Source organism: Arachis hypogaea, chromosome 1 (genome assembly GCF_003086295.3).
Source record: "Arachis hypogaea cultivar Tifrunner chromosome 1, arahy.Tifrunner.gnm2.J5K5, whole genome shotgun sequence".
Classification (NCBI taxonomy): Eukaryota; Viridiplantae; Streptophyta; class Magnoliopsida; order Fabales; family Fabaceae; genus Arachis; species Arachis hypogaea.
The window spans coordinates 84,172,734-84,185,038 of record NC_092036.1 but is presented as its reverse complement, the minus strand read 5'-3'; the positions used below and the strand labels follow the sequence as shown (position 1 = coordinate 84,185,038).

Here is a 12,305-nt window from a genome sequence, read left to right as displayed (position 1 = left end):
TATGGTCACCTTGTAAATCTTAGTCAGGCAAACTCAAATGGTTATGAATGATGAATAAAACATAAAGATAAAGATAGAGATACTTATGTAATTCATTGGTGGGAATTTCAGATAAGCGTATGAAGATGCTTGGTCCCTTCCGTCTCTCTGCTTTCCTACTGTCTTCATCCAATCCTTCTTACTCCTTTCCATGGCAAGCTGTATGCAAGGGTTTCACCATTGTCAGTGGCTACCTCCCATCCTCTCAGTGGAAATGTTCAACGCACTCTGTCACGGCACGGCTATCCAGCTGTCGGTTCTCGATCATGTCGGAATAGAATCCAGTGATTCTTTTGCGTCTGTCACTAACGCCCCACAATCGCGAGTTTGAAGCTTGTCAGAGTCATTCAATCATTGAATCCTACTCAGAATACCACAGACAAGGTTTAGACCTTCCGGATTCTCTTGAATACCGCCATCAATTCTAGCTTATACCACGAAGATTCCGGTTAAAGAATCCAAGAGATATCCACCCAATCTAAGGTAGAACGGAGGTGGTTGTCAGGCACACATTCATAGGTGAGAATGATGATGAGTGTCACGGATCATCACATTCATCAAGTTGAAGAACAAGTGATATCTTAGAACAAGAACAAGCGGAATTGAATAGAAGAACAATAGTAATTGCATTAATACTCGAGGTACAGCAGAGCTCCACACCTTAATCTATGGGGTGTAGAAACTCCACCGTTGAAAATACATAAGTGATAGTGTGATCATTGGCTTCGGCCCAGAGAGGGAACCAGAAGAACCCAGATGAAAATACAATACTTAGAGGTCCTACTTATAGAGAACTAGTAGCCTAGGGTTTACAGAGATGAGTAAATGACGTAAAAATCCACTTCCGGGCCCATTTGGTGTGTGCTTGGGCTGAGCATTGAAGCATTTTCGTGTAGAGACTCTTCTTGGAGTTAAACGCCAGCTTTGGTGCCAGTTTGGGCGTTTAACTCCCATCCTTGTGCCAGTTCCGGTGTTTAACGCTGGAAATCCTGAGGGTGACTTTGAACGCCGGTTTGAGCCACCAAATCTTGGGCAAAGTATGGACTATCATAGATTGCTGGAAAGCCCAGGATGTCTACTTTCCAACGCCGTTGAGAGCGCGCCAATTGGGCTTCGGTAGCTCCAGAAAATCCACTTCGAGTGCAGAGAGGTCAGAATCCAACAGCATCTGCAGTCCTTTTTAGTCTCTGAATCAGATTTTTGCTCAGGTCCCTTGATTTCAGCCAGAAAATACCTGAAATCACAGAAAAACACAAAAACTCATAGTAAAGTCCAGAAAAGTGAATTTTAACTAAAAACTAATAAAAATATACTAAAAACTAACTAGATCATACTAAAAACATACTAAAAACAATGCCAAAAAGCGTACAAATTATCCGCTCATCACAACACCAAACTTAAATTGTTGCTTGTCCTCAAGCAACTGAAAATCAAACAAGATAAAAAGAAGAGAATATGCAATGAATTCCAAAAACATCTATGAAGATCAGTATTAATTAGATGAGCGGGGCTTTTAGCTTTTTGCCTCTGAACAGTTTTGGCATCTCACTCTATCCTTTGAAATTCAGAATGATTGGCTTCTTTAGGAACTCAGAATCCAGATAGTGTCATTGATTCTCCTAGTTAAGTATGATGATTCTTGAACACAGCTACTTATTGAGTCTTGGCCGTGGCCCAAAGCACTCTGTCTTCCAGTATTACCACCGGATACATACATGCCACAGACACATAATTGGGTGAACCTTTTCAGATTGTGACTCAGCTTTGCTAGAGTCCCCAATTAGAGGTGTCCAGGGTTCTTAAGCACACTCTTTTTGCCTTGGATCACAACTTTATTTCTTTCTTTTTCTTTCTTTTTCTTTCTTTTTCTCTTTCTTTTTCTTTCTCTCTTTTTTTTTCGAATATTCACTACTTTTTTTCTGCTTCAAGAATCATTTTTATGATTTTTCAGATCCTCAGTAACATGTCTCCTTTTTCATCATTCTTTCAAGAGCCAACATTCATGAACCACAAATTCAAAAGACATATGCACTGTTTAAGCATTCATTCAGAAGACAAAAGTAATGCCACCACATCAAAATAATTAAACTGTTATAAAATTCAAAATTCATGCAATTCTTCTCTTTTTCAATTAAGAACATTTTTTATTCAAGAGAGGTGATGGATTCATAGGACATTCATAACTTTAAGGCATAGACACTAAGATACTAATGATCACAAGACACAAACATAGATAAACATAAGCACTAAAATTCGAAAAACAGAAAAATAAAGAACAAGGAAATTAAAGAACGGGTCCACCTTAGTGATGGCGGCTTGTTCTTCCTCTTGAAGATCCTATGGAGTGCTTGAGCTCCTCAATGTCCCTTCCTTGTCTTTGTTGCTCCTCTCTCATGATTCTTTGATCTTCTATAATTTCATGGAGGAGAATGGAATGTTCTTGGTGCTCCACCCTTAGTTGTCCCATGTTGGAACTCAATTCTCCTAGGGAGGTGTTTAGTTGCTCCCAATAGTTTTGTGGAGGAAAGTGCATCCCTTGAGGAATCTCAGGGATCTCATGATGAGTGGGGTCTCTTGTGTGCTCCATCCTTTTCTTAGTGATGGGCTTGTCCTCATCAATGGGGATGTCTCCCTCTATGTCAACTCCAACTGAATAACAGAGGTGACAAATGAGATGAGGAAAGGCTAACCTTGCCAAGGTAGAGGACTTGTCCGCCACGTTATAAAGTTCTTGGGATATAACCTCATGAACTTCTATTTCTTCTCCAATCATGATGCTATGAATCATGATAGCCCGGTCTATTGTAACTTCGGACTGGTTGCTAGTGGGAATGATTGAGCGTTGGATAAACTCCAACCATCCCCTAGCCACGGGTTTGAGGTCATGCCTTCTCAATTGAACCGGCTTTCCTCTTGAATCTCTCTTCCATTGGGCGCCCTCTTCACAAATGACTGTGAGGACTTGGTCCAACCTTTGATCAAAGTTGACCCTTCTAGTGTAAGGGTGTTCATCTCCTTGCATCATGGGCAAGTTGAATGCCAACCTTACATTTTCCGGACTAAAATCCAAGTATTTCCCCCGAACCATAGTAAGCCAATTCTTTAGGTCCGGGTTCACACTTTGATCATGGTTCTTGGTGGTCCATGCATTGGCATAGAACTCTTGAACCATTAAGATTCCGACTTGTTGAATGGGGTTGGTAAGAACTTCCCAACCTCTCCTTCGGATCTCATGTCGGATCTCCGGATATTCACTCTTTTTGAGTTTAAAAGGGACCTCGGGGATCACCTTCTTCAAGGCCACAACATCATAGAAGTGGTCTTGATGCACCCTTGAGATGAATCTCTCCATCTCCCATGACTCGGAGGTGGAAGCTTTTGCCTTCCCTTTCCTCTTTCTAGAGGTTTCTCCGGCCTTGGATGCCATAAATGGTTATGGAAAAACAAAAAGCAATGCTTTTACCACACCAAACTTAAAAGGTTTGCTCGTCCTCGAGCAAAAGAAGAAAGAAGAGAGTAGAAGAAGAAGAAATGAGGAAGAAGGGAATGGCTTTGTGTTCGGCAAAAAAGGGAAAGAAGTGGTGTTTAGGTTGTGTGAAAATGAGGGAGGGAAGATGGGTTTATATAGGAGTGGGGGGAGGGTTATGGTTCGGTCATGTATGGGTGGGTTTGGGAGGGAAAGTGGTTTGAATTTGAATGGTGAGGTAGGTGGGGTTTTATGAAGGATGGATGTGAGTGGTGAAGAGAAAGATGGGATTTGATAGGTGAAGGGTTTTTGGGGAAGAGGTGTTGAGGTGATTGGTGAATGGGTGAAGAAGAGAGAGAGTGGTAGGGTAGGTGGGGATCTTGTGGGGTCCACAGATCCTTAGGTGTCAAGGAAAAGTCATCCTTGCACCAAATGGCATGCAAAAATGCGTTTTGAGCCAATTCTGGCGTTAAACGCCGGGCTGGTGCCCATTTCTGGCATTTAACGCCAAGTGCTTGCCCTTTTCTGGCGTTTAACGCCAGTCTGGTGCCCCTTTCTGGCGTTAAACGCCCAGAATGGTGCCAGACTGGGCGTTAAACGCCCAACAGCTAGCCTCACTGGCGTTTAAACACCAGCACGCTCTCCTCCAGAGTGTGCTATTTTTCTTTCTGTTTTTCATTCTGTTTTTGCTTTTTCCATTGATTTTGTGACCTTTTATGATCATCAACCTACAGAAAACATAAAATAATAAAAGAGAATAGATAAAATATAACATTGGGTTGCCTCCCAACAAGCGCTTCTTTAATGTCAATAGCTTGACAGTGGGCTCTCATGGAGCCTCACAGATACTCAGAGCAATGTTGGAACCTCCCAACACCAAACTTAGAGTTTGAATGTGGTGGTTCAACACCAAACTTAGAAGTTGGTTGTGGCCTCCCAACACCAAACTTAGAGTTTGACTGTGGGGGCTCTGTTTGGCTCTGTTTTGAGAGAAGCTCTTCATGCTTCCTCTCCATGGTGACAGAGGGATATCCTTGAGCCTTAAACACCAAGGATTCTTCATTCACTTGAATGATCAATTCTCCTCTATCAACATCAATCACAGCCTTTGCTGTGGCTAGGAAGGGTCTGCCAAGGATGATGGATTCATCCATGCACTTCCCAGTCTCTAGGACTATGAAATCAGCAGGGATGTAATGGTCTTCAACCTTTACCAGAACATCCTCCATAAGTCCATAAGCTTGTTTTCTTGAATTGTCTGCCATCTCTAGTGAGATATTTGCAGCTTGCACCTCAAAGATCCCTAGCTTCTCCATTACAGAGAGAGGCATGAGGTTTACACTTGACCCTAAGTCACACAAGGCCTTCTTGAAGGTCATGGTGCCTATGGTACAAGGTATTGAGAACTTCCTAGGATCCTGTCTCTTTTGAGGTAATTTCTGCCTAGACAAGTCATCCAGTTCTTTGGTGAGCAAAGGGGATTCATCTTCCCAAGTCTCATTTCCAAATAACTTGTCATTTAGCTTCATGATTGCTCCAAGGTATTTAGCAACTTGCTCTTCAGTGACATACTCATCCTCTTCAGAGGAAGAATACTCATTAGAGCTCATGAATGGCAGAAGTAAGTCCAATGGAACCTCTATGGTCTCATTTTGAGGCTCAGATTCCCATGGTTCCTCTTTGGGGAACTCATTGGAGGCCAGTGGACGTCCATTGAGGTCTTCCTCAGTGGCGTTCACTGCCTCTCCCTCCTCTCCAAATTCGGCCATGTTGATGGCCATGCACTCTCCTTTTGGATTTTCTTCTGTATTGCTTGGGAGAGTACTAGGAGGGAGTTCAGTAATTTTCTTGCTCAGTTGACCCACTTGTCCCTCCAAATTTCTAATGGAGGACCTTGTTTCAGTCATGAAACGTTGAGTGGTTTTGAGTAGATCAGAGACCATGGTTGCTAAGTCAGAGTGGTTCTGCTTAGAACTTTCTGTCTGTTGCTGAGAAGATGATGGAAAAGGCTTGCCATTGCTAAACCTGTATCTTCCACCATTATTGTTGTTGAAACCTTGTTGAGGTCTCTGTTGATCCTTCCATGAGAGATTTGGATGATTTCTCCATGAAGGATTATAGGTGTTTCCAGATGAAGCTTCCTTAGTACTGCTTGGTGCATTTTGCAATCCAGACAGACTTTGAGAAATCATATTGACTTGCTGAGTCAATATTTTGTTCTGAGCCAATATGGCATTCAGAGTGTCAATCTCAAGAACTCCTTTCTTCTGACTAGTCCCATTGTTCACAGGATTCCTTTCAGAAGTGTACATGAATTGGTTATTTGCAACCATTTCAATTAGTTCTTGAGCTTCTGTAGGCGTCTTCTTCAGATGAAGAGATCCTCCAGCAGAGCTATCCAAAGACATCTTGGATAGTTCAGAGAGATCATCATAGAAAATTCCTATGATGCTCCATTCAGAAAGCATATCAGAGGGACACTTTCTGATTAATTGTTTGTATCTTTCCCAAGCTTCATAGAGGGATTCTCCTTCCTTCTGTCTGAAGGTTTGGACTTCCACTCTAAGCTTACTCAATTTTTGAGGTGGAAAGAACTTTGCCAAGAAGGCATTGACTAGCTTTTCCCAAGAGTTCAGGCTTTCTTTAGGTTGTGAGTCCAACCATGTCCTAGCTCTGTCTCTTACAGCAAAAAGGAATAGCATAAGTCTGTAGACCTCAGGGTCAACCCCATTAGTCTTGACAGTGTCACAGATTTACAAGAATTCAGCTAAAAACTGATGAGGATCTTCCAATGGAAGTCCATGGAACTTGCAATTCTGTTGCATTAGAGAAACTAATTGAGGCTTAAGCTCAAAGTTGTTTGCTCCAATGGCAGGGATAGAGATGCTTCTCCCATAGAAATCGGGAGTAGGTGCAGTAAAGTCACCCAGCACCTTCCTTGCATTGCTGGCATTGTTGTTGTTTTCGGCTGCCATGTGTTCTTCTTCTTTGAAGATTTCTGTTAGGTCCTCTACAGAGAATTGTGCCTTAGCTTCTCTTAATTTTCGCTTCAAGGTCCTTTCAGGTTCAGGATCAGCCTCAACAAGAATGCTTTTGTCTTTGCTCTTGCTCATAAGAAAGAGAAGAGAACAAGAAAATGTGGAATCCTCTATGTTACAGTATAGAGATTCCTTGAGGTGTCAGAGGAAAGGAAAAATAGAAGGCAGAGGTAGAAAATTCGAACTTATCAATAGAGATGGAGTTCGAATTGTGCATTAAGGAATAGTGTTAGTCCATAAATAGAAGGATGTGAGAAGAAGGGAAGTAGTATTCGAAAATTAAGTAAAGAATTTTGAAAATACTTTGAAAAACACTAATTGATTTTCGAAAATAAAAGTGGGAAAGAAATCAAGTGATTTTTCAAAAAGAATTTGAAATTAGAAATCAAAAAGATTTGATTGAAAGCTATTCTGAAAAAGATGTGGTTCAGAAGATATGATTAGTTTAAAACGATGTGATTGAGAAGATATGTTTTGAAAAATATTTTTAAAAAAAGATTTGATTTTTAAAAATTAATGACTTGACTAACAAGAAAAGATATGATTCAAACATTAAACCTTTCTCAACAGAAAAGGCAACATACTTGAAATGTTGAATCAATCATTAATTGATAGCAAGTATCTTTGAAAAGGGAAAGAAATTGATTTTGAAAAAGATTTGATTGAAAAAATTTGATTTGAAAAAGATTTAAATTTGAAAAACTTTGAAAACTTGAAAAGATTGATTTGAAAACAAAATCATCCCTCTTGTGCCATCCTGGCGTTAAACGCCCAGAATGGTATCCATTCTGGCGTTTAACGCCCAAAATGCTACCCTTTTGGGCGTTAAACGCCTAGCCAGGCACCCTGGCTGGCATTTAAATGCCAGTCTGTCCTTCTTCACTGGGCGTTTTGAACGCCCAGCTTTTTCTGTGTAATTCCTCTGCTGCATGTTCTGAATCTTCAGTTCCCTGTACTATTGCCTTGAAAATTGAACCAAGATCAAATAAACAATGCATGCAAGACACCAAACTTAAAATAAGACACTAGACTCAAACAAGAAACATAAAATATTTTTGGTTTTTTTTTTTTGATTTTGTAAATTTTTTTGTGTTTTTCGAAAATTAAGTGGAAAAGAAAATAAAGGTATCAAAATTCTTAATGAGAATCCCAGGAATCATGCAATGTTAGTCTAAAGCTTCAGTCTAAAGGAATTAGACATGGTTAGCCAAGCTTCAGCAGAACATTGCATTCAAGAGCTAAATTGATGAAGACCAATCAGCTTTGGTGATGATAAGAACATCACCTTGAAACACTAGAATTCATTCTTAAGAACTCTGAAGAAAAATACCTAATCTAAGCAACAAGATGAACCGTCAGTTGCCCAAACTCAACAATCCCCGGCAACGGCGCCAAAAATTTGGTGCACGAAATTGTGATCACTACAACTTCGCACAACTAACCAGCAAGTGTACTGGGTCGTCCAAGTAATAAACCTTACGCGAGTAAGGGTCGATCCCACAGAGATTGTTGGTATGAAGCAAGCTATGGTCACCTTGTAAATCTTAGTCAGGCAAACTCAAATGGTTATGAATGATGAATAAAACATAAAGATAAAGATAGAGATACTTATGTAATTCATTGGTGGGAATTTCAGATAAGCGTATGAAGATGCTTGGTCCCTTCCGTCTCTCTGCTTTCCTACTGTCTTCATCCAATCCTTCTTACTCCTTTCCATGGCAAGCTGTATGCAAGGGTTTCACCGTTGTCAGTGGCTACCTCCCATCCTCTCAGTGGAAATGTTCAACGCACCCTGTCACGGCACGGCTATCCAGCTGTCGGTTCTCGATCATGTCGGAATAGAATCCAATGATTCTTTTGCGTCTGTCACTAACGCCCCACAATCGCGAGTTTGAAGCTCGTCACAGTCATTCAATCATTGAATCCTACTCAGAATACCACAGACAAGGTTTAGACCTTCCGGATTCTCTTGAATACCGCCATCAATTCTAGCTTATACCACGAAGATTCTGGTTAAAGAATCCAAGAGATATCCACCCAATCTAAGGTAGAACGGAGGTGGTTGTCAGGCACACGTTCATAGGTGAGAATGATGATGAGTGTCACGGATCATCACATTCATCAAGTTGAAGAACAAGTGATATCTTAGAACAAGAACAAGCGGAATTGAATAGAAGAACAATAGTAATTGCATTAATACTCGAGGTACAGCAGAGCTCCACACCTTAATCTATGGGGTGTAGAAACTCCACCGTTGAAAATACATAAGTGATAGTGTGATCATTGGCTTCGGCCCAGAGAGGGAACCAGAAGAACCCAGATGAAAATACAATACTTAGAGGTCCTACTTATAGAGAACTAGTAGCCTAGGGTTTACAGAGATGAGTAAATGACGTAAAAATCCATTTCCGGGCCCACTTGGTGTGTGCTTGGGCTGAGCATTGAAGCATTTTCGTGTAGAGACTCTTCTTGGAGTTAAACGCCAGCTTTGGTGCCAGTTTGGGCGTTTAACTCCCATCCTTGTGCCAGTTCCGGCGTTTAACGCTGGAAATCCTGAGGGTGACTTTGAACGCCGGTTTGAGCCATCAAATCTTGAGCAAAGTATGGACTATCATATATTGCTGGAAAGCCCAGGATGTCTACTTTCCAACGCCGTTGAGAGCGCGCCAATTGGGCTTCTGTAGCTCCAGAAAATCCACTTCGAGGGCAGAGAGGTCAGAATCCAACAGCATCTGCAGTCCTTTTTAGTCTCTGAATCAGATTTTTGCTCAGGTCCCTCGATTTCAGCCAGAAAATACCTGAAATCACAGAAAAACACACAAACTCATAGTAAAGTCCAGAAAAGTGAATTTTAACTAAAAACTAATAAAAATATACTAAAAACTAACTAGATCATACTAAAAACATACTAAAAACAATGCCAAAAAGCGTACAAAATATCCGCTCATCAGCAATCTACTTACATGAATGCAACTAAGATGGATATTACTATCTACTTGATCAAGAAGCAAATCAAATTTCATAGAACATATATATGATCACATAGGGCAAGATGATAAGCAATGTATGAACCATACCAATTTTAACCATCAAAGTGAGATATGCCCAACTTGCATGAAGAACGCTCGTGAGACCCGAGAATAAGGGTTTGAGCTTCGAACCCTCACCAGAATTATTTGCACTCTATTCGCTCGGTGTATAGGGTTGATCACTCAATTCTCCCCTATTTTAGGCTATTCCGAAATTTGTTCTTCCTCTAACAATCAACAATTGTTATATGCATGCATACATACATCATGAGGTCTTTCCTTTGGATGTAATGGGGCTAGGGCCAATGTAGGGTCATATATTTGGCTAAGTGGACTAAAAATTGAATCTTTTGATTAATCAAAGCTTCCCATTTAACCTATATAACGTCCTATACAATTATATACTAGTCTAGCTACCCATTCCGCACTTTTTCACACACTCATGCATTAACTTTTAATCACTACACATATGCATTGATTATTATTGAATCTTGCTTTGGGGCATTTTTGTCTCCTTTTCTTTCTACTTTTTTTGTTTTCTTTTTTTCATTATTCCTTTTTCTTTTTCTTTTTGTTTTGTTTTCTCTTCTTTTGTCTTTCTTGTCAATGCATATGGTTTACATATTTGGTCATCACATGAGTACGTATCCACTCCCCAATATTTTCAACAAAAACAACAAATGAGTGGGTGGAGCATAGGCTCAAAGTTAGTAACAAAGGTTGTTATAGGGTAAGGCCATTTGGGTAAGTGGCTAAGTGAATTGATGGCCTCAATCATACATATGCATTCATACATACAACAATGGACATATAGAGTCAAACAAATTAACGATCACAATCATAGAGAGAAAACAATGCACACAAGAAGGAAGAATAGTGGCTAGAAGATGTAGCTACGCAATAAGGCTCAAAACTCACTTGCTTGTGTTCTTGACTCAAAATCCATGTTCCAATTACATTTTTCAAACAAGCTTAGCATCAAAAGTTTCCAAAATTGGTAGGGTTGCTAGGGTTGCCCTAAAATTCTAGTTTCTTAGGAAAGAAGTCATTACTCTAACCAAGTAGACTTATCAAGACATACTATCATGCAAATGGTGTGAAAAGAAAAAAAGCTATTCATGCAAACTATCCTAATGAACAAAAGAGATTCAAAATTTATTTAGGTGTTACCTATGGAGATCGGTCGACCGACCTCCCCACACTTAAAACTTAGCATGGTCCTCCGTGCTATATGTGATGCGCAATGGGAGACCGGCTCCGGAATGTCCATCATCCCCCTCATTACCGCTGTCTTTACATGTTGTTGCGGTAAATGTGGAGATATCTGGTTCCTCCATATGCGGGGTGACAACACTTAAAAGCTTCTTTACATAAGCATATCGGCGTTGGTTGCGCCGTTCATAACAATCCACCTTCTTGTGAAGATCCTCAATGCGTTGATGGGAAGACTTGGGTGGTGCGGATGAAGTTGCGGGGGTGCTTGTGGGTATGGCCATGTCAAAGTTCCCGGTGTCCGTTGGAGGCTTGAGGTATTTCCCGGTTGGAACAACATCACCATCAACCATGATTGTGGCCCTCTGATCCCTAGTCTCATGGGAGACACCGACGGCCGCAACTAGCTCGATAACCAAAGCGGGGAAAGGTAGATTACCCTTAGTATGAATACGCCCCATGGCTTGTCGGATGATAAATGGGATGTTGACCAGCCTCTCGGTGAGTACGCACCACACCAATAATGCAAGCTCGGCGGTGATGGAGGACCCATGGGTGATAGGAAGTACATGGTGGGATAAGATTTGGGCCCATGCACTGGCTTCTTGAGTGAAGAAATGTGCGTCAATGCCCTTGGGCCTCGGCCTCATTCTCTCTCGAATCCAAAATGACTCGGGTATGGCAACAACTTGGAGAATAGCATTCCAATCAAACCCATATTCGCAACGTACCGACAAGACCTCTTGATAGGCATCAATTCCATCCGCTAATGGTCTTGTTTTTAGCACTCCTTGAATGGCTTCCTCCATGACGGAAACTTGCTTTCCACGCACGAAAACCGATGTGAGAGAAGCCGAGTGGTAGTTAGAGTAAAACTCCACCACCCAGGATAGGTTGACCTCCTTGGGTTGCCTCATGAGAAATTTCCATTGCCTCCGTTCAATGCGGGGCATCACAAACGGAATGACATGAGCCGAAGCGGCTTGAAGAGGCTCCGCGTGATAGTTCCTTTTAATAATCATGGGGTAAACAAGCTCACAGTATTGGTTGGGGAACTTGTTTGGGTCCTGTGGAGGGTTATCCTTCTCTAGAACATCAATATGGACTATGCTTCTTGGCTTCTTCAGGAGGGGCTTGACCTTAGGTGCTTGGGGTGTCCTATTGGCGGACCCTTGAGGTGCCCTCTTAGTTGTCGGCGCCTTTCCCTTATCCTTCTTGATCACCATCCTATAAAAGTGGAAGGGGAGGAGGCATGAGATTCAAGAAAGCACTCAAAATGGTAGTCATGCAAGTGAGGAAATAGTACATAAGAGGATAGGCATCCTAAATACACGACAGCTGCAACATGTAGTTAAGACAACATTGGAAACAATGGCAAGTCACTAGCATGTGATGCAAGAGTGATATAAGCATGCGAATGAAATACATGAGGAGCATATACTCAAACATCAAAATCAAGAAGCAAGTCACAAGGGGTGAGCATGAAATATGTGAAACACGAAGGGTGGTATGCCCAATGCA

At 41.3% G+C, this 12,305-nt stretch overlaps 1 non-coding gene across 1 annotated transcript; it reads left to right on the top strand.

Moving 5' to 3' along the window:
* Window positions 1-5,967: 5,967 nt before the first annotated feature.
* LOC112712499 (small nucleolar RNA R71) lies at window positions 5,968-6,075 on the top strand. Its single transcript, XR_003157810.1, has one exon. It is a non-coding gene; the product is annotated as a small nucleolar RNA R71 (small nucleolar RNA).
* Window positions 6,076-12,305: the final 6,230 nt, after the last annotated feature.